We start from the raw sequence: 23,799 nt of genomic DNA on the forward strand, positions 1-23,799 counted from the left end.
CTGATTCAGTTCGTCCTGGGTGTCGAGTCACCGGAAGGCTTGCTTTGTAGTATTTGATAGTATTTTGGGCAGTAGCCACGTGCACGGGGTCTGTTTCCAGCGATCCAGTGGTTGTAAGCGTGTGGTGTTTGGGTGGCCAACGGCTATAATCTTTTCACACATCTCATAGCTCATTTAATGCTAGGAGTTGGACTATTTTTTTCTCCTCCCACAAGCTCTCCTTGTTAAATGTTCTGGCTTTTTTAGGCATTTTTTCTTTTTGTTTATAGGTGACAACAGTTACAGGCACTGGTTGTTTGGTTGAATTGTGAGACTTACAGTGACTGTAGTGACTGCAAGGCTAGTTGTGAGCTTCGTGGCAACATCTGCGCCCTTTAGGAGGGTTGCAGTACCCACAGGTCCATCACATGGCTTGAAGCAACCGCGAGGCCTGTCACAGGGAGCGGAGCAGCTGCAGGACTTGTCGCAAGGCTTGGAGCAGCAACAGGGCCTGTCACAGGAGCTGGAGCAACCCCAGGGCTGTAAATGCTGCAACCTGGCTGTTCTTCAATATTGGGTAATCCTGCTTTGTTTTCAGTTTTTGGAACTGCGATTAAATTCACAGCTGCAGAAATCTAGTTAGCAGTAGTCAGTGCTTGTGTCTGTTGCCTAATGTACTCAATATTTTTAGAAAGAAGGAGAAAAAAAAAAAAAGAAAAAAAAAAGAAAAAAAAAAAAGAAAAAAGGTTGCCAAATACTTAAAAAAATAAATCAAGTTTCAAACTAGGGATGTCAGATGGGCCCTAGTTAGTTTCCATTTATCTCATGTATTTATGGAACAGATACATCTTCTAAATGAAGCTTATTAAGCAGTCTTTCAGTGTTGTTGTACTTGACACGTATCCTCTCAAACGGTTTATAGACAGTGCTTGTCAAAAGTCAGAAAGAACTTTCTCTTACATCCTCCTGTCTGTCTGATAAAAGATGAGGGAAGGGGGAAAAAAATGTGCAGTTCCTTGTGTGTCTGAGGTATGTTGCACCGGGAGTTGGGAAGGCAAAGTCCTTGCTGATGTCCTCCTGTATATGTTTACAAAGCCATAATGGATCATTAAATTAGAGCTAGTGATAGGTTTTTAATTCCAGGTGGGAATGGTTTTGTTCATTTAATCGGATGTTATGCATATCAGAGATCAGGGATCTCTGGTATTTTTTGGGGAATCTTAATAATTGCCACAGCACTGAGGCTTCTCTTCAGCATGTAGCAGTATGGGCTTTCTGTTTTTCCTTTTTTGTTTTGTTTTGTTTTGTTTGTTTTTTAGTTTTAAAGTATTGGGTTTTTTATTTGTTCAGCACATAGACAAGATTAATGTTGTCATTTTTCTGTTCATGTGGAAATTATGACCTGGAAGTGACCAAAACCTCACGCAGATGACAAATTCCCTGCAGTTACGAAGTAACCACATGAACTGATTTGGTGTTGTGATTTAGATTCAGTCATTATCTATCTCCATCTGCTTTAGTATTTTTAATCCTTTTAAACACTTGGCCTAGGTTATTCCGTGCAAAAAAAAACAAACAAACAAACAAACAAAAAATATATATATATAAATATAAATATATATAATATTATATATATTATATATTTATATATATTATATATAATATATATATATTATATATTTATATATATATAATATATATATATAATATATATATATAATATATATATATTTATATATATATTATATATATATATATAATATATATAATATTCCAAAAACCCGTCAGGCTTATGCTGATAACCACTTTGTTTTACTATTGTTCTCAGTTAGTTCCATCAGATGTACTCTTCTGCAGTTCTGAACTTTAGAACTGAAATGCTAAAACTAAGCAAAAGTTGTAGAGCAGTTTGAAAAGCTGTGAACTTCTCTAAGACCTCTTAGATCCCATCTGTTAAAGGGCAGTTATTCTGCCTGGTTATTCTTACTGTTTCTTATCATTTAGGAATCTATTTCTACTTTTGCTATGACCAAGTCCACTTATCTTATCCATCCCATGAGTTTTCACGCAGGAAAGTCCGCGATAGTTCTTGAAACAGCACCTTTTGAAAGGTTTTGCCTGCTCCACCCAGTGTTCCGAAACACAGTTTTCTGAGTAGTAAAAGTCACCGTTCATTCCTCCATAGCAATGAATCCATCTCAGTCCTGAGGTATGTCTATTTCAGCATATAAGTTATTTTTTATTAACACGGGATCTAAAACAGAGTATTAGTCTGGTAAGGAACTGCCATTATATTCTATGTATGTATGCATAGTCTGTAAAGCATTATATTCTAGTATGTGAAGTCCACTGTTTTTCTTTCCTTAGCAATTTTCTTTCCTCGTGTGCTTTTTCTGCTTTTATTAGCAGGGTACTATTTTTCTGGAGACATTGACAGCGGGCGTTATTCAGCGCTCATGGAGAGCCTTCAGTTAACAGGCTTTAGCAGGGGGGTTGGAGCTTGACGGTCCTCGAGGTCCCATCCAACCCAAACTATCCTACGATTCAGTGTTATTATCTTATTATCAGATCATACTTTTCCTTACTGGCTTTTGGAGTTATTTATTTACATGTCAAATGATGTCTCCAATACAGACAGTAACAGTGAAATGACTCAGTGATGACTGTGTGGTACAGCTATATTTTAAGGAAATAGATTTGTTTACCTTATGAAGTACTAAAGTCTTGAATTTAGTAGTCAGATAATTATATTTGAACGTAATACAGCAGACGATTTTGCAGCCTGATTTGCCATCTCTTCCAAGGAAAAAGCATATACTGGGAAGCGAGGGTTGTGAATTCAGCTTGTTTCAGAATAATCTGTTTTTTCAGCATTGCTAACTAGCGTTTTATAATGTGTTACATCCAGTGGATTTCAGTTACAGCCTATGAGCATTGCTTCTACTTCTTTTTTCAACTGATCTAGTGCAGATACCAGCAGGTAGGGTGGGTCAGATTAATGCAGGCGATAAGAAAAAGAACTGTTGTCCGGTATTGTTTGTTTAGTAGCTGTGATGTGAGGGAGGGAGGTCCATAGATATGAGAGGGTGGAGGAAGAACATGTTTGTTTGCAATATTTTTTATCTCTGTGTGAGAACACTGAGGAAGAGAGTGTTAGCTCTTGATGCCATAAAAGAAAACAGCTCTGTAGTGAAACTGCAGACGGAAGCATCTGTTTGGAAGGAGTGTGTCTACAGAGGTCGGAAGATCACAGCAGTTGTGAAGATCTTGCTAGCAGCAGATGGCTTATTTTCACATCTCATGAAGGAATCACTGTCATATCCAGGTTTCACTGAGGGTAAATCTTTTATTTATTTAGAAAATTCTAATGAAAATATCAACATATGCTTGATTCTTCTCAGGAGTTCTGTCCCTTTGATCATTTTCCATCAGGAGAGCACCTGTCTTTTCTGCTACTTCTTCCAGTTTTTACTAGGGAGCATCTGGACCACTCTGCTGCATATAGAACAATTACCAGGCAGCCAGTCATTGATAGGCTGTGTGCAAAACAGCAGTGGCTGTCCCAGTGCTGCCTTTGTAGTCTTTCAGAGCAACTAAAGTTTTCTTCCTAAATTTAGCTGCCATTCTGGTGAAGTGGGCTGGTTTCTTTGTGATAGACTTTACTTGGAAGTAAAGAAAGCTCTGAGGTTTTATTTGTAAAAGAGGTATATTGTGAGCCATGTCTTCAAATATTATTCCAATACTGGTTCTAACCCCTGGAGCTGCTTAGCAAACTGAAGAAAATCCTGGCCTACAAAACACTGTCTGTGCTTCCTACTGAGGATTGCCACTGGGACTGTTTTCTGTTGCTCACTTCATGGTGGGAAATGTATTAGCAGTATAAGGATCTTTCTAAAACATTTGACTAAATAAAAACCTTTAGAATCATAGAATTACTCAGGTTGGAAAAGACCTCGAAGATCATCAAGTCCAACCGCATTTATGCTGCTTGTAGAGCTGTTTGCTGTGTGATTGTACATTGACTCTTGCATTCTTGAGAATACAAGCATCCACTTTGAACGAAATCCACAGGGCAGGAGTTCACAGAGCAAATCTCAGTCCCACTCTGAGAAAGTTGGATGCTTGACCAGATTTAACTGCTTTGAACCTTTTGTGCTTGAATTACTTGTAGAGAATGACATGTTTGTGTACAGTAAACTCCTGTGCAAATACCATGGTAATAACCTAACGTACTTTGCCTATTGAAAAAAGTGCAAGCTCTCTGGGAAACAGAGGTAAGAACTGTGGAGAGGCAGGAAAATGAAACAAAGATGCTTGCTCTCGGGGGTGTTTTCTTTTGTGACTTATTTTCTAGCAGTATAATAATGGGAGTGAGAAAGTAAGGCCTGTTTTGGAGGGGAAGATGGATCTGTTTTTCTTCTTGTCCTGGAGATCTATAACTGTTTTAATAGTTATTCTGCTGCTCCTTCTTATAAACAGAGCCATTGCCGTGATGCCAGATCTCTTGCTGTGTGAGACGACATATTAATTCTGAACTTACTGGAACGGGTTATTTAGCTTTGTGCAGGTTGTTTTCCATGTCAGTGCAAAAAGATCTCTTTGTACATTCTATTCTCCTTCGGGATTATTTTTTGTAATGGGGAGAAGATGGAAGAACATCTCCTTGGACCCTGTCAGAGCTGCTTCTGGTGATGACCCAGAGAAGAGTGCCCAGAGAAGTATGCAGATGTATTCCTCAGTTCTGTCTCTGCCCCCCACCCCTCTTTTTCCTCTGGCTGGGTTCCAGAAGGTCGCATTTTACTTTGAATCCCTTGCTAGCAACGAGTGCAATCTATCAGAGCTGCAGGCTGGGCAGAGTGCTGAAAGAAGAACACGTCACAATATAGAAAGGATGCGTAAGGGAAAGATTGTTTCAGCAGGGCAGTGGGTAAGAAATAAAGAATAGAAAGTGTGCAAAATCTTCTGCTTAATTGAATGATGTTATCACTGCCTAACCTTTTTTCAGTGAGGAAATTTTCTGTCTTTTTTAATGCAGTGCAGGTTCAATCCTTTATTTATTATAACCCTTGCAGTTTTAAGAAACATGCCAGTCTTAATTTGCCACTTCTCGTAAGTAATTCTAGGAATCAGCATCGATCTAACACTGAGCTTTTCTTCTTGGCAAGTTGCTCTGCCTGAGTTATTCTGGCTGACTTTCATTCCCACAGCGTGCTGGTTCTTGAGAAGCAGCAAGTGCTTATATCTTCATTTTTCATTGTTTTCAGAATGCACATAAACTCAGCTTCCCAAGACGTTTTTCTCCTTTCTTCTTTAACTCTGATTCTTTGCCTAGTTCAGCCTCAGTTCAAACTGTGTTCTCTTTAAGTTCCCTAAAGAAACAGCTCTCACACAGGGCAGAAGTTCTGACTAGCTTTTCCATCTGAGGGCCATTTCACCTGCTAATGAATCTGTGCTCCTGCCTGCCAGAACTCCTTGTCCCATGGCTGGTAACCACGCAAACACCTTGTCTGCATTCCCAGCTGCTAGCTCCTGTCTGTAAACCTAGGCAAGCACCGTCATCAGCTCCAAGTGTTGTTGTTCACCTTATATCATGTCTTGGCTGAGCTGCCATCTGCTGGGAATAGTAGTTCTGTGTGAGTCAGAGAACCACCCTGAAAAACAGCAGACTCTGAAATTACTGCTTTCGCAGATTCTATCGACTGTGGAGAGCTTTTGTATCAATGTGAACATGATGCAAAGATGGCGAGGGGGGTTGTTTTGTTTTGTTCTTTGAATAGTGTCATTCGAGTGTGTATCACACTTCTAATGTTGTGGCTGACAGATTTAGCATTGTGGGTCTGAGATATGTCTATGAATGTTTGGAACTGGGGGGGTTTCAGAAGAGAATTTGTTTTTTGTGAGCCAAGTCCCATGCTGGTTACTTATTTATGCGGGACACCGAGCTTGCATGTTAAAAGGCCACGCAACAGAAAATTAAGTGCTTGTTCTACAACTTTTGTGAGGGAAGAACTGATTCAGTAGAGGCAGAGTATGGCTGTTGCCTGAACTTTCTTCTTGTTTTGAAAAACCAACCAACCAGGAAATACTGGGGGGCAAAGAGGAAGAGAAACCTCTTCCAAACTCCGTGAACATTGCTCTGGACATTCTAAATAAGTGTCATTGCAGATATATAAATATATATATATATATATATATAAATCTCTGCTTTTCTGGATTGTAGCAGCTTGAGTCAGTCTGACATCTCTGATGTATTTGAAACTGACATCATTGTATTAACAGGGTTGCTTTGAACACATTCAGTATCATTAAGGATGTTTACGTCTCGCTTTTGCATAATGTCATATAGTCATCCTATCTACGTGTGAAATGGCTTGCACTGTCACCTAATGCACTGTGCTTACAGGTGTGTATGCAGAACTTAAAGGTTATATCCTAAACTCCCTCACAAACATGGTATCAAAAAGTAAGATTGTTTTATGTCTCTTCTAATGGCACTATTTAAGTCATTGGACTATAATACTGGTAAGTATATCTCTTGAACATTTCACTGTCTTATTTTTAGTATCTCTGGCATGGCAGCATTGATGGACTAGAAAACTGAAATTTGTTAGACATAATTTACTTCACTTCCAGGTAGAGATGTAAGAAATTAAGGATATGTTGTCACATGGTTACAACTCTACAGCCAAAATCACTTCATCTTTCTGAAGCTGACTGCACATTCAAACTCAGGCAAGTTGCTTAAACACTCTGCTTTCATTAGCCTTGTGTCATACAATGGGGAGCTGATGGCCTTTTGCTTCTCCTGTAATCTCACCCAGCACACAGAGCAAAGTGACTGAGGAGGTGGGGTGGAAGTCCAGGTGCACTTTACAGGAGAGCCATGGCTGTTCCTGTGCAAGAGTTCTGATGGGGACCTGTTAATCTGTAACCTTCAGGCTTCTGCACAGTCCAACAGAACACTCAAGCATTCTGTTGGACTGTAGAATAGGCATCTGATAGAAGACAAAGCAAGAACTGTATTTTTTGACAGTAAAAACTGACATGTATGTTGGGGAGCTGGTTTCCATAAGAGAATGCATAATTTAGAAACTGTAAATTTCATAGTTTGCTCTTTCAGACCAGATGTCAGAATGTATAGCAAAGTTAAATATAAGGAAATTACTTAATTAAAAGTGATAGCTTCTGTTGAATTTCTAAATCACCTTGGATTGCATCTAGGAAAATGGAAAGTAAACTAGATTATTATAAGAAATAGTTTGCAGAGAAAAACCAGTCAAAGGCTGACTTTGAGTACTTTCAAATGGATATAAGGTAAAATGCCACAGCATAAAGCAAGGGATGAGTTATAGCCAGTGACAATCCCTATATATCATACTGTAAGCTTATCTTCAGTTTTGTCTTAAGTTCATTCTTTCTCACTGTTACTCCTTTCAATCACCTGTAAGAAGAGATGTTTTTTTACTGTCATGATAGTAAGAGTGAGCCTTTTGGTATTTGTAATGGCTTCTGAGATATTACAGCAGCAATCAATGTAAAACTGAGCATTAGGCACTGTCTATGTGCTTTCTTGGTAACTTATGCAGTTTCTTTATCGATGTTTCCGTAATAGTTGCTCTTATATAAGTAGACTTCATAAAATACTAAGAGAGGGGGAAGAGAGGAGGGGGAAAGATATTTTGGCCTGCTCTTTACCATGGCAAAGAAGAAATATCTGTGTTTTGGTGAAATTTAGAACATCCTTCACACAGTGCTGAGTGGGGCAGTATAAAGTTGCTCCTGGCAGTAAAAATAAGTTGGTTTGTCAGTTGGTTGAGTTCTCATTATGACAATTACTATCCTGAGCTCTCTTTTCAGAAATGGCAAGTTATTTAGAGTACAAGTCTAATTAAAAGAAATAGGGTCATGATTATTAAATATATGTTGCATTTTTTTTGGAAAAAACTTTGGACCTATCGTTGCTTTTTTGTATTTTTTTTTTTATTCTTAGTTGAGAAACGTTAATTTTAAAGCTCTTTGTATATTATATTCTTCAATACACTTAATGAGGAATAACTTTCTAACAATATAGCAAGGCACTGTAAAAACTGAGGTCTGTAATGGCACTTTCAGGATGGTATATGACAGCAGTAAAATATTTACAGTCACATTTTTCATCCTTGTGATAGTGGTATATTGATTATATACAACAACAAAGCGGTAAGAAAGGATCAAGATTTTGTGAAGTACTTTATTTACTCAGCCTTCATATAATACTTACTCCCTTTACTCAAGAGCCCTATTCAGTCATTTAAATGGCTTTTTCTTTTTTTTTTTTTTTCCTCACATAATTTCCATGAGGTTATGTAAGCTGGTTTCACATCAAGCCACTCTACTTATGGAAAACTTAATTAGCACTGCCATGCTGGAGGGGGAAGAAAAACAATCCCACCTGGCAGTTGGTCTGTTTATTCTTTTCTTGTTCGCTAAAAGTTGAATGTTATGTGGCTGTCAGAACTTGGACCAGCGGACTGGAGGTTTGATTTGTTCTGTGGGGAGAGTTCACCTTCAGAGGGAAAGGAACAGTCATGAAATGGAGAATGATGGAAAACCTTTGCAGAGGAGAACTTTCATCTTGACTCCAGTTGAACTGAGGCTGCCTTACAACCTTGAATGTGAGAGTTTATATCTTTTCCACAGATAGATAATAGAAACAAACCCTGTAACTTTGGATGTTTTCCTCTTCCAGATGAAATCTCTCTTCTTTTTGGCATCTTACAAAGGTCTGATAGTTTTAAGCAACCACCTGAACTTTGAACTAGAGCTATGAGCATCTTTAGGTGATAACTTTGTGTCTTAATTTAATGGACAACAAGGGGAAATGAGGATGTTTAAATATGCCATATACTTACTAGGAGTAATGTGCAATGTTTCCCACTTCATTTGTCCTAGTGAGTCACGAAAGAAAAGGAATAGAGAGTAAAGCATGAGATTAAATGCAGTAGCTATAAACTCAAGATATGAGAAGGTGTTTAAAATCAATTTATTTTATTGAGCATAAAAAGTACACCTTGACATCTGCCAGTGAGATGAAAACTATGAAAAAGAATGTTGTACAAAACTGGTTACAGCAACTTCACTGCTTTAAAGAGGTTCTTAAGGAAGTCAGTTTTTAGCCAGCTGTAGGATATACAAAGTTTAGTGTAGGGCTTCCACTGATCTTGAAAGTCTATAGCACTGCTAGGAAAACTGTGCTGTCATTTTAGATCTCCCACAAAACCATAATTTAATTGGCTGTTATGCAAATAGAAAATATCATCAGGAAAAAAAGGGTGGCATGCACGGACTCATTGAGTAGAACTGCTCTGTGTTTTCTGGAGAGACGGCTGACACAATTCTCCAGTTTCTCTGAGGCCTCCTGGGCTGCAGAGCAGCACTTGATTAGAGCTGCCAATTCCATTCTGAAGCTGGTCAGCATATGTGTAATAGATGCAAGCTATTTGTTAGCATATGCTGGATGTTTGTTTTCCTCAGAGATTCTGTAGAGTATTTTAGGAAGATTTTCTTTGAAGCCAAAAAGAATAATACCAGCTTAGAAAACCTTTGGAATTTGCACTGCAGAAATAAGTGTCTTCTACTTCCCATTCGCTGGTGGTAAGCAGCAACGAGGCAATTTTTTTGAAAATACAGGGTAAACATGATTTTATTTAGCTTAATATTTTGTTTTCAGGTAACACATGTATATTGCACTCCTACAATGTAATGGGACTCTGGAGGCTCCTTAGTAACTCTAGAGAGATTGCATACCAGTGTTAGCATGGGTTTCGAATGAATAGCACTATATATTTTATATAAGGCATTCTTCAGGATGGTGATGGGTGTGAGTAGTGGATATTATGAGCCTAGTAAACTGTGTAAAAGTTAACAATTTTAACTTGAAATAGGAAAAAAAAGTAACAGATACATGAAACTTAATTCTTGCAGGAAAAACAAACAAACAAACAAAAAAAAACAACAAACCAAAACAAAAAACAACTTTGTTTCATTCATAATCAAATTGCTTTGACCCCCAAATTATTATTCATTTGTGTAGATTTATTCCTGTGTTTGAGCTTTTGGAACTAGGGAACCTTAACTAGTTTTCATTGCATTGAGCTTTATCATGCACTTCAAAAGAACTGTAGTGGGTATTGATTTTTACCTATTATGTGTACAAAAAACTGTAACTATGGGAATTACTGTTTGCAAATAGGCAGAAAGAAATGTTTTCCCTGAGAAATAAAAAGCAAATGAAAGGGATGGAAATGACCTGCAATTTACTGAGGCAAAGCATAAAAGAATCCAGGAGATCTAATTGCTAGCAAAGACAAGAGCTCTGTTCCCACTTATGACCTTGCTTGTTTTCACTGTTATTCTTTATTGAATCTTCAGTGTTTGGCTTCCAAGAGTTTCTGAAGATATGGGATAACAAAGTGAGATTTAACATGGGTTTCAAATATCATTTGATGGATGGAAGTGATTTGCATTGCTTTGCTTAACACATCAAACACATATTTTTGCTTAGTTTCTGAAAAATAGAAACACAGAATTATAGTATGGCCTGGGTTGAAAAGGAACACAATGATCATCCAGTTCCAAACCCCTGCTATGTGCAGGGTTGCCAACCACCAGCCCAGGCTGCCCAGAGCCACATCTAGCCTGGCCTTGAATGCCTCCAGGGATGGGGCATCCACAACCTCCTTGGGCAACCTGTTCCAGTATATAGGAACAGCACAAACAACAAGCACAACAAACAGAAATGGCATATTCAGTTTTTAGGAAAATTGAATGGGAATTTATTCACATCATGCTATTTTGAATTGCCAGTGATGCAGTATACCAGAAGTTCTGCCATATCTATTGATTATGCTGGCAGATGATTAACCATTACAAATAATTGGGTCAAGAAAGTCCACTGAAAAATTCTCCTGCATACTTTTCAGCTGACATTACTGATGCTTTATCTTAGAGGGAAAATCTTAAGGGCGAAAAATCCATTTTCAAAGATTCCTGCTTCATGCATTAAAATTGGTCATATACATTTACTTTGTGTGTGTAAATTTAATGAAGCTCCAATGTAATGTAAATTTATGCCAAAAGGTAAATTGTATTATATATATATATGTAGAGAGAGAGGGAGAGAGATCCTGGAAGGGGATGAATGCTGCATTTTGACTGTGCAAGGCTTAAGATGATTGTACTTAATTTTTCTAGTGTCAGTTTTGTAGAATCTCTTTCTGTTGCTTGAAAGAGTATCACGATTTAAGAGCGCGACGTGTGATCTCCTCAGAGTGCCTGCAGGGAGATCCCAGTCTGGGTTTCTGTTTCTGCTGTTAAAAAGGAAATTTAGTGGAGAATATCTTCATGCGGGAGGGAAACTGACTTGGCAGGAAGGCAGGAGAGGTCCTGTTCAATAGAAAAGCAGCCAGCAGGGAAAAGGTGGAAAACGAGCACAGGTCGCAAGAAAAAGCCCACTATGCTGTGTTGTCCAGTTGCTATGAATAGCTCCTCTCCTCGTGCACCTGTGTTCATGCTCGCACCACAAGTGCTGCCCTGCTCGTTCAGCTCAGTGCTTCCCTGCTGTGCGGGTGGAGCGGCACCCAGTGGTGGGACACAGAGCACCTGCTGGCACTGCCACGTGCAGCGAGCCCACGTGGCTGCAGCGCGAGCGATCCTGAACTTGTAGGAAAAGTTAGCCTGGAGGATGTATTGCTTACAAACTCCCGGCCTTGTTTGTTTGTTTGTTTTCATTGTTGTTTTTTTTTTTTCCTCCTGCTTCTTCCCCAGCGTTTTTTAATTTATTTTACTTTGTGCTTTAGAAAGCCAATGGTCAGATTGGTTCCGGGAGGGCGGCAGGGCACGCGCTGCAGGCATGCGGGAAGCCTACAAAGTGCTGGAAGGTTCCAGAGCGCTGGGGCTGCCGCCAGGGGGCGCCACGGGCGCGCTCGTGCTGCGCGTGAGAGCGTTGGCTTGCTGCTGCCTTAGCTCTGCCCTCACAGCCGGGCTGAAGGGAGGTGAAGCGCTGCTTGCTGTAGCAAAGCGTGCTCGGTTAAATTCTTCCCTTTTTCCTCAAGCAAAACGGATGTCTGATGGAGAATGTATAAGTCTGAGTAATGCACGTGGCCGTGCATCGCAGGTGAGAAGGATTTCTCTTGAATTACTATACTAAGCCTGTTTTCAGTGTTGGCGCCGTGCTGCAGCTGGCCAGTAGGCTCGGCGTCACTCCTAGCCGTGTTTTTATTGCCACTCAATTAACTCTGAGGTAATCGGGTTTACTTTCTTGTTTTTAAGTGCAGGTTATCTCGTTTGTGATGGATCATCTCTGAACGAATGTGAAGAATTAATTGCATAATAAACTAGCTCTGATCTGGGTATAATTTAGTTACACCTGTGCTGTGGGAACTCTGTGCAGAATTTCTGCATTAGATGTAGCAGCACCTGTATCTTAACCTGCTTTAATTACAGAAGTAGCCACTTGCTATTGCAGTGTAAACTTAGATGATGCAGTGTGATTTTTGGACCAAAAATCATGAGTGTATCTTTGCATTTAATTCCAGCTACTAGGAAACAGCAAGGACTGTGGTACAAATACAGGGCTATGTATGCTGCAGTGCTTTCTGTTTGGGTAACAGCATCACATGGGACAGTCTCATGGTGTCATCTTATTTGTAGTGCATATGTTACCTCAGCAGGAATTAAATTCCCAGAAAATAAGAAAAAAGCAAAATGCAGACTAGAATTAGTGAGAACACAGTTCTGAAAGCAGTCATTTTTGAAATTACCCCGTCATCTGTAAAAATTAATCAGCCTTTTTTTCTTGTTACGTGTTCTTTTGCCTGTAAGAACGCTCATCTCTTGCCTTTCCGGATGCATCGTGTTTTGATGTCTGTTGTAGTATCAGGTGGTGATCTGGTGTTATTTCCAGTTGATAGAAGGGGATAAAGTGGTTGTGTAATGCATTATTATTATAAAAAATGCACAAACGTGCCCATTGAGGTTCCGTGCAGCGAGGAGGTTCTGGGGGTGAGAAGTTTGTTCCTACTGAACAGGCACAAAAGAGTGAATGTATCGTCACAGCAAGCGCCATTTTGTTTACTGTTCATGCTGAATAATTGCATGCACATCAGAAATTGCTTTCTCGGTACTGTTACATGTAGTTCAGCTGTGACCTGAAAACCCTAAGACAGGTAAGCGGGGCAGGGTTGACTCCGGCTAACAGATGTGGTATGATTGTCCACAAAGGAAATATCAGTAGCAAGACACTTAATAGTTGGAGGTGCTGTGCTAGAGTAACGAAGAGATTATTTGTCACATAGTTACCACAGTGAACAGGTTCTCCAGTTTTTTCAGCTTCCATAGCTCTCTGAGTATTTGACTTTCTGAAACAGTTGAGAGCAGGGGAGAGCACAGAACCGGGCAGTGGGGTGGTGGAACTGCAGTGCTGCTGCCTGGTTATGATACCCATGTGGTTGGCTAGCTAAGAACAACTGGTTAAATATGGTCCTATGGCAAATAATTGTCTGCTCTTTCTTCTTTACAATCTTAACAACACGTACAAGCTTCCTGTAGTGTTAGTTCTGCTTCAGCAATTGAGTACCACTGCATGTGTGTTTAGAACACGTTGTTCTTGTAAGGTGTCTGTGCTGTGGAACCATCCCTCCCAAGAACGGAACCGGCTGCTAGACTCATTTAAAGTTCAGAAATAGTTCACAAGTTGAAACTGCGTAGGTAGTTGTAAGCCATTAAAAATAAATGTGTGAAACAGTTACTGACTTCAAACAGCTAAAATTCGTTGAGACTTAAGCAGCCAGAATCTGATCTTGTGTAGAACAATGTGAAGATTGTAATATTTTTTATTTATTTTTTTTCCAGTGAAGACTGGCTGTCACGTACATAAAGCTGATGTGCTGAATAGCCCAAGTTTATAGAAGGCAGGAGTCTGCTCAGTGAAGTGGAAGTAGAAGTACCTTCTTGATATATTTCAAAGCAATTATTGGAGTTTTTCTTAATTTTTCTACACTTTTCAATTCCGGTAACTGGGGACTTAAACTGAACAGTTGTGTGCAATTATGCCATAGCACTACCCAATTAACCACCCAAGGTAGCACAGCTCCCGAGTATATTGAAATGATACGTCTCAGCAGCAGTCCACATCCGTTAACCAGGGGGCTGTAGCATTGTTCCTTTGGAGAGGCAAATCCATTTTATGTTGCCTGTGTGCTGTTCTAAAGAACGGGATTTTTCTTTGTGTCACGTGCTCATTCTAATGATGAGTCTATTTGTGCCAATTACTTGAGACTATGAAGTCTTTTTTCTGTTTTTCCCTTGTGTGGTGTGTTCCTTCTTTCTCCCTAGTGAAAGTACATTTAGATGGTGCCATTTCAATTCCTTTTATCATCTGAAACAGCATTTGGCTTCATGTGCTCTTCTCCAGCAGTAACCAAATTGCTTTGTGCTTGTTCGCTATCTTGGCCCAAGTCTTCCTTCTGATTGTGTGCTTGGGGTGGTTGTACTGTCATCAGTTTTGTAATGTCCTGGCCATGAGAAAAGAAAACTGTTCCTTCAAGGTTGTTACATGTGCCCACTTTTAACTGATTGATCTTATTATTTTCAGCAGCCCTAGAAACTTGTAGTGCAAGTATTTTGGTATCAAATGATAAAAGCAGTGTCCCTTTAGTTTTCTCCAAACTATGCTGTATCTTGTTATCAAGTTCTCATTGTATCTGGGGTCACCAAGGGGTATTGTCAGGTGACATTGCCAAAGCAGTCATCTCTGGCTGTGGATCGCTGTCAGCAAACACTGCAAATTTGATTTTCCGTGTGGCTGAGCAGCATCAGCTGGCTTTTGTCATTATTGCCGGAACCATTTACAGGCATCAAGGATAGCACTGGCTGCGTTCCATTGCTGGCATTGGAACTGTTTCCTGCTCTTGCAATTCTTCAGTCATTCATCCTCACAAATGTTTCTCCACCATGCGTATTGAAACAGCAGCAATGCAAAGCACCATTCCCTACTGACACTGCAGTCTCTTGTGCAACAGTTTTGAGAGCAGTTCCTGCTTGTTTCTCATCACTTGCAGAATTGTGTAGGATATGCCATCCTTGTCTGTTGTCAGCCTCTGGTAGTGACAGTCTTCCACACTGTTAGCAGTGTTCTTAACACTTTTCAACTGGGAGAAAAAGCAACTGATTCACTAGAAAAATCAGGGGCTTCTGTGGTGGATAGATTGCCCATGCATTTCCCTGTGAAGAAGCTGAGATTCCATCCCATCTTTTTCCCTCACCTAGATTTTGCTCCTTTATGTTCTGGAGGTGTTTTGGGTTGTAGAGAGACATTTGGTTTTGTGCTAATATCAGATAGATATGATTCCAATTTTCATAATGGAGATGGAGTGCTCACATCTGTGCAGCATTCCTCTCACTGATTACGGCTGATGCATTAGGAAAGACTGAGTCTTAGAGGTGTTGGGACTGTTAAGAGAATAGGTGGTCTGGTGAAATTGCCTTTCCATTCAGCTTAGCTTTTGCATGGTGGACTGTTGAGACTTGTTTATCTGATGAAGCTTAAAGTAAATGGACAAACTGACTTCTTTTGTGTTTTTTCTTCCATCTGTCATCACAGAAAATGTTTATGACAGATATAGAAAAGACTTCCTGCATTGCTTTTCCAGCTTACTTTGAGTTGGAGTGCATGCTATTGACTCAGTGTTGCTACAAATAGTGTTCTCTAACAATTTAATAAGTCTTACATAAGAGATTAAATTGCTTTAATTGTCAGAGAAAATCATTCTAATTGATAAATATTTTGATTTCCTTACTCTGTTTTATTGTTGACAGGGTGTAGTCTTAGATGTAATCTATTTTAGCATTACAGTTTTGCAGCCACCATCAATAAACCTGGTTTCAAAGGGGGCATGTTTGAGTATCAGTTTATTATGCCTTAGATGATGACTTTTGAATGGTCAGTGCAAAAGCCTTTTTTGTTTGTTTTGTTTTCCCAACAGTGAGTGATGGTAAGCTATTAAGGGATGTTAAATCCAACCTACCTCACTAGTCACAAATCTGCAGAATCTCAGCATTCTGCCACCACTTCAAAGGAAAGAATTGAGAAGTAGGCACAAAATCTGTGTGTGCAAGCAACTCTTCTGTGATTACTCATCAAACTTCTGTTAAGTCAGAGTCTCTGGAACCCTTTGCCCTTTCACTTTTTGCCCTGGTCAGAGAAAAGCCATTCACTGTTAGCAGGATTGTGGTAGTGCTTTGTGAAACTATAATAATTTGAGGCCAACAGCATTGGTTTTAGAGAGCTACTATGGCAAACAATAATTACAGGGATTTTGTTTGTTTTCAAATAATTATGCAATGGGTACATTTCTTTTAGAAGACTTTTTTTTTTTTTTTTTTTTTTTTCTTCTGTGTATTGAACTTCACGCCTATAACAGCATGTCAGTAAAATCATTCAGCTTTTGTAGTGCTCTCCTTTCCTACACAAAACTTAGCATTGTAATTACATGTACTTTAATGGTTCCATTAGTGAGAGAGTGTACTTTGTGCATTCTGGTACAGTTTAACTATCTTGTACATTGGGACTGCAACATGAAGTACTCAGAACACCTCTCTCTTGCCTTCCACCCGTTGCAGGTCACAGGCAGAATGTGTTTGCATATCATATGAATAGTGTGTCTTTGTTGGCATGAAATTCAACTGAGTAAAGAATGCTAACTGTCATGATGTGTGTAGCTCAATTGTGTTTCAATGGAAAAACTGGTGTAAGGTAAGGTAGAGGCCTTGGAGTTCCTGTTTTATAGCTGCTGCTCCTCCTTGTGACCTGGGCTTGAAATAGAATAGCTCCCATCTTCCAGCATTTACTACCAAGATATTCTGCTTCTATGTAGAGGGAGGAGCCATCTTGTCTTTTGAAGGAGCTTCTCCAGGGGCTTTTGAAGCCATTCCAATAGTCCATTTATTGTTGCCTTCTTCATTGAGTTTCCTGTATATGTAATTCAGTGATCTATGCAGAAAATGATGTGATTAATTTGAGAATATTTGAGTAGAAAGGTTCCCATTTCCCTTCAGTTGGCTTTAGGTCATAAGCATACAGCTTTCTTTTGATCAATTGATCAAGCAAAGCAAGTATTTCCTCTTTAATGTTTTAATAGATGAATTAAGAGCTTTGATTATTGCAAGATTAGCATGACAATCAGCTTTGAATATTGATTTTAGAAGTGTATTATTCTTTTAATGTAGCTACACATCAATGAATTTCATTAAGTAGTAGTTGATCTTACAGGTTGGCACGCAAAAAATGTATATATGAAACAAGCTATCTTACAATGACAAGTAATGCTTTTGTGCTTTATTTTGCGACCTAATAGATATAGTCCTGGAAGCAGTAATTGATGGAATTCCTTTAAATAAATAAAAAGAAAAAAAGCTCAATAGGGAAAGAAAGCAGAAAGAAACAAAATGAGTGCACTTATTAAAACTCAGGAAACTACCAGTTGCCACCAGACATCTCTCAGCAGTTTGGTGGGTGCTTAGAAGCAATAGCACTGCATCAAACAGGTTTCATATAAATGGTGACTAGTGAAATATTCGTGTTTGCTTATGGTGCTGATAGAGCTTTTTGCAAAAGCAAAGTGTGAATCGTTGTAGTGTTCGTTTCTCATTAATGATCTCATTAACCTATTTCTTTCTTCATCAAAGCACTTCTTACTAAACAACATTTGTGAATATAGGGGGCTGTCTTCTGTGCCAGCAATATTTTAGCTGTTTTTAACTCACTAAATATAACTGTTTAGTGTAAGTTCTTGTGTATGGACTTGGGAGGTTGCAGTGTTGCACAGGGTTCTAACCAGGCATTCAGGCCAGCAGTACTTCTTACAGAACTCTTTTATGGGACTAAACAGCCTGTCTTCTTTACTAAGTGTTTTGAGAACCGCATTGCATCACATTGAATTACATACTGAACAGCACAGCACTTCATTCTCCTTCAGTCTAGCAATTTAAGTTTCATACTGCCATGAGTTTATAGCTCAAACTTCAGTTTGAAATGTTTGGAAGTGTTAGTTTTATATTTTGTCTTCCTCTTAAAATGTTTTTCTGTCACAAATATTTTACTTCTGTCCCTCTTCATTGCCTTCAGCCCAGAGATGTCATTTGGAAATGAAATGAATTTAGTTTTTTCCACTTGAATCCTGTGATAGGTTGTAACAATCAGTCTGTACAGACAGTGCGCGATTCAAGCATCAAAGGAGGCAGTCAGCCAGACACTGATTTTTTTTTAAAATCTAAAATCTGCACTATGAAAAATGGATAATTCCTGAATACTGGTGAGATTAGATGAAGACCAGAGAGCATAATTGTCTTTTGCTGAGTTTATTTCTGAAACGTCACCATGAGGTTGTCAGGGTGAAACTGATTGCTTCCTAAAAGAAGCTTTCCTCAAAGTCAGTGCGAGGGACAGGATGTTTCAAGCGCCGGGAGAAACCAGAATGAGTCTCATTCTTGTAAGCATTCTTCAGACACTTTTCTTATATGCTCATGATGTCATAAATATTTAAATACCTCAAAGATTCATTTAGCAATAGGAAAGCCTTCTTGGTAGGATTCATTTCTCCCTGGATGTTAGCTTTAAATATATTTTACTCAATTTTTCATTGTTTAACTCAACATAAACAAACGCACACTGATAAACCAAATGGTCGTCCTCACGAAAGGAAGACATGCTGACTTTCAGCATAACCAGAAATGAATACAGTACTATCATTGGGCATTAGGTTCAGTATTTCAACAAACTGGGGAGTTACGTGTTTCTTGGGCTTACAGTTGTTTGTTTTTGTTTTTTTTTTTCTTTATAGAGCTGAAGAAACTCAGTAGCTTTAGCACCATGTCAGCTTTGTTGAGAGATACATCATACATAGAAGTTGTGGACCCTAGCGACTAATCCTTATTTTAGAATGTATTTGTCTGCTTTCTACCATGTTACCTCTCGATTAGTTTCTTGTTTATTGTTTTATTGAGTAATATTATTAAGCATGAAGTATTTATTGAACTGCTATCTTTAATAATTAAATTACCATTCACTTTGAAGTATCTGAAGCTCTCAGGTGAGATATGCTGCATCTAAAACAGGTGCCAGTAGCTTCTACTGACCCTCATATCAATGTCAGAGTAATTTCTAATGGTTGTAAACTTTCTAAATTTAAAATCATATTTTAGATCATGCACTGATTCTCACAGCAGAATTTTTAAAAAATACATTTGAAAATACAGTTTGCTGAAGAGATTTTTGTAGGAATGAATCCTGACCGAGTACAATAATCAGAGATTATTTGTATATTGAAGTAATAGCTCCAAGTTATTACTAATCTGAAAAGCACTATGCAGGATGTGGGGGTGGAAACTCTTTTAAGACTGTGATGCATTTGCAGTCTGTTAATTACAAGATGCACTACTCACATGAAGGAATTATGTACTGCTGTCCATCATTCACACTTGCTGCTTTAAAGGTACACAGCATATCCATCATATCTGTATATGCTTTACCTATTCAATTATAAAACTTCACAGAAACTCTTGTATGTGTACTATTAAACACAACTACCATGCATACATTAATCAGTTGGTGTGATCAGTCCAGCAAAAGTTTATTCATTGTGTGTTTATATGGTGTTATGACATCTAAATTTACAACTTTATTAGCAAGCCATAAAATCAAAGAGATGTGAGGTGATGTTCTTTGTAGTGGACCGGCTTTGGTAAAATGCAAAGCCCAGATCCGTTGTCTATGTTTTGCTGTTGGCATTATTTTAGGCAACTAATTACTAAGAAAGAAGGAGTTAAAGGATGGTATTAAAATACCAGAATGTAACTGTGAAATATAAAGGAAGTAAAATGGCAGTCTCTTATTGCAGCAGTGTTAGTCACAAAGCAGCAAAAGGAGTTCTACAAATGCAGTAGTTGTCAGGAACTAAGACAAAAAGCAGTCTTTTTCAGGGGCAGATGTAGTCAATCATCCCTTTCCAGGTAGAATGTGATATGCCGCATGTATTTACATGTAATAAAAAATATATATTAAAAACATGAAATCTGGACAGTTAGAATATGTATTTTGAAGAGCTGGAGTTGGTGTAATTCTATGACTAGTAGTGGAAATCCCCCTCTAAAGCTGTTTCTCTTAAGCTATATTCTATGTCTAAATAGAGTAAACTTAGTTGCATTGACAGTAAATGCATCAAAATGTATACATATTTATTCTGGCTTGCTTTATTTTTTTTCCAGAATGGTTTTAGGATTTACTTTTTTTCTTCCAGTTTCCTGCTGCCTTATGGTACTGCAGTTTTGAAAGTCTGACCATAGTAACAAACGTTGCACATTGAGTGGGGTGAGATTGGTGGTCCTTGTCAATCTCCATTGCCAGCTGAGTTCCGCAGGGTACAGGTGGCTTGCCAGCAATATTCTGCACTGGGGCTAATGTGGGTTTCATCTTTTTTGACAGTTTGGATTTTTTGGGAGGAATGTTGCCAAGAATGAATTACGTCATCAGGAAATTATGGGGCTTGTTTGTTGGTTTGTTTGTTTTTTTGGTAATGTACACGGAGTAGTAGAAAGCACTTAAATTATCCTTTAAGATTATCTTAAGCTGATGCAGAAATCTGGGCAAAGCCAGTGTTATGAAGTAGAAAGGTGGCATCATGTGTTTCTTCGGTGTGTTTGGGGAGGCTTAATCCTGGCTGGTGTGAGAAAGTCCTTTCAGGTTGCAGGAGGGCTCCATGTAATGAGTTGTGGGGTCCTTTCCCAGGGCTTACAAAGAGAAACACACCTATAAAACATGAAAACGGAGTGAGAATCTCAAGTTTTCTGAAGTGCATTGGTAGATTTCCTCATGCTTTTACCTCTGGAAGCATTTGGAATTCCAAGTGGAAATCTTATATGAGGAACATGTTTTTGGTGTGGTACACCCCCATAAATGTCTTTGTCTGTGGTGAACAAATTAGATACCATTTTATCTCAGACCGCCTTACAATGAAACACTCTTTTGAAGACAGAAGATATTATAAAATAAAACCATGTACAGAAAACTCTAATTTTTCTATATTTGAGATCAAACAAAATATTTCAAGATAGCAGCCCAGTGCATGGTTTCATTGAAACTATATTTCCTGTTCCTTCCTATCCTTTAACTAGGTGGGCAGAGCTTCCCTGATGCTTGCAGTGTGCTGGAGTAAGAGCTTTTTTCCTGAATGTTACATGGGGGAAAGGGGAGACATGGAACAGAATTTGCTCAGATATGAGTGCTTTGGGGATGGGAGGAATATGAAGTGCACATTTTACAGGTCAGCAGTCTTTCAAAAAACATTTTTCTCCCCTGTTTTATGCACTACATTGTTCTTACAATTATTTTCAGGTCCACTTGAAATGTAGCATGTAAAACCCAGGTCTGTGAACTTGTTTCTCTGTTGCCAGCACTTCCCTGCTTTTAAACTATGAATTTGAAAACAGTGTGTTAAAAGCTGTCTGTTTTGGTGAATGCTTTCATTGTTGTATACAGAAACAAACCAATATGCAAGAATCTTTGACAACAAAACTCAATTATCTTTAGCAAATTTCTGCACATTTTTAAAGGCTGTGAAGCCCTGTGTGGGCCTTGAAGTGTTTCTCTACCTGGAGCTAATTATACTTCTGTGCAGTATAATTAGGATGGGTTCTGCAGTATGAGTGCCCAGGGAAACTGCTTTGGGGTCACCTTGACTGATGCAGTTTCAATAGGAACTTTCTCAGGTACGAGGGCTGGATAAGAGCTGTTTAACTGAGCCAGTGGTAGTATTTCCCTGCTTCCATATTTCACCTTTAGAATGTTCAGGCTTGGTTGCCTTCTGGGTCTTGAATTCCTGCTGTGCCTTTTTGTTGTATATTACAATGCTGCTAATATATCATGCTTTTTAAATTTCTTTATATATATATATATTTATATTTTAAAGTCATGCTGTCAAATATTGGGACTTAAGAAATAGAGCTTGCATCTAGATAAAAAAGTATTTAGTATTGCAAGCCTCAGAGGCTGTGCCTTCTCTGCCAACGTGTTGCTACTCTGTCAAGAGCTGCAGCTGACTGATTTCATGGAATTTATTTTTTATTTATTTTCCATTGGTGGACTGGAGCTTTGGTCTGCCTTAATGTAATTCATTCACATGAAAGAGGGGAAAATGGAATGTAAAGTGTTTTCCTAAATGGCCACTAACAATTTTCTTGCTGAAACATGTCAACCTCTCTGTTACGTGCCTTAAGATGTCTGCTGTCTGCTCAGTTCCTATCAAGTCTGTATTCTTGATACTAACCAGTAGCAAGCTTCTTCCCACAAGTGCCTTGTGTTTGCCACTGTTGCATACAGGAACTTTGTTGCTCTTCTTGATGGGGAGAAAGCAATGTAATAGGTATGACTATGGGCTTTGCTGAGGTTTAAGGCTGTCTTTGGATCTTGGACTTTGTTGATAGTATCTCCAAACACAGTCTCATTAGACAGCTAAAAGTGATTGTGAGCCTTTTTACTTCATGGAATGTGTTGTAAGGTGTCACGGGAAGTCACCTGCACACTCAGTAGGTGGCAATTTCTGCTGTCGTTATTGCAGTTAACTTCATTGCTTTTTACATATATTAGGAGAGGTTTTTGTAAGAGACAAATTTAAACACAAAATCTGTAATACATCTGGTGGTACCTCTCGTGATAGATGACCCATTGGCACATGCAAAGACTTCGATGTCAGTCTTGTCAAGACTGATGATTGCCAATTGAATTTGAATTTAGCACAGGAGTAAGGAAAGGTACTTGGCAGCATGATTAATTACAACTGAAAGGAATCAATAATCCTCTGCCAGTTTCTGTATACATTCTTATTGGAGTTATTAATCTACATAGCCCACAATATTTTATAGTATTATATGTGGGAATAGGAAAGGATGCGTGAATGTGGTTTAAAAATGTAGGTGCGTGATAGGATCTTGTAACTAACAACTACTTAAGCATGCTGTTGAAAACAGTTAACTGTGTCATTCTCCAAGAAAGAGCCATATTCCTGGAAGAAATTAGGTAAATTTAAACTGAGAACAGCAAGAAAATAACATCAGTACTGTAATGATCTGTATTTTTGTTCTTTCTTGAAATAGAATGGATCATCAGAGATCCAGCAGATTTTTGACTAATAATTCATAGAGGAAGATATATTTTAATGACACTTAGCTTCAGTCTTCTTTGGGAGGCGGAGGAGGAAACTAATCAAATTTCATCTGTCTTTCTACAGCTAAAAAAATTATTTCAGGATTCTAAGAACGATAATAACATAATTTTAATAAGTATTGTGCTTTGTGTTTTACCAGTGTAATAGCAATGGATTGTTTGCATTGTAAGACTGTGCCTCATTGTAAGATAAAGCCCTTGAGAGAAGCTTTCCCTGGATATTTTTACATTAGTTCTGATTATTTTCAGCCCTGCTGTTTGAATTTCCTTTTGGCATCTTATTTCAGCCTAGTGTTCCTAAAGTGCTTTCAAACAGAGTGCACTGGAGAGAGATTTAATATTTCAGAAATGGTACTTAAATTTATTTGTACAGTCCTGAGCAGAGCACTCATATACCAGGGAGCATACGGAAAGAAGAAGGTTCTTTTGTTAAAATTCTGCTTCCGAATTGGGAAGAAAAAAATCCTTGCTGGGTTTCTTCAGCTCTAAGTGAACTCTTCCACCTCTCTGCCAGCAACGCTGGCCTGCTGGAGATCAATTCTTCTGAAGAGTGTGAACATTTTCCT

General features: G+C 38.6%; 1 long non-coding RNA gene across 1 annotated transcript in view; it reads left to right on the forward strand.

The window, feature by feature from the left end:
* The first annotated feature begins 295 nt into the window (after positions 1 to 295).
* Positions 296 to 23,799, forward strand: part of LOC140254473 (uncharacterized) — a 29,643-nt gene continuing 6,139 nt past the window's right edge. The window contains exons 1-2 of the long non-coding RNA XR_011904227.1: positions 296 to 556; positions 2,051 to 2,188. This is a non-coding gene — a long non-coding RNA (uncharacterized lncRNA). The remainder of the gene's footprint in view (positions 557 to 2,050; positions 2,189 to 23,799) is intronic.

The sequence above is a fragment of the Excalfactoria chinensis genome, chromosome 6, assembly GCF_039878825.1.
Source record: "Excalfactoria chinensis isolate bCotChi1 chromosome 6, bCotChi1.hap2, whole genome shotgun sequence".
Lineage (NCBI taxonomy): Eukaryota > Metazoa > Chordata > Aves > Galliformes > Phasianidae > Excalfactoria > Excalfactoria chinensis.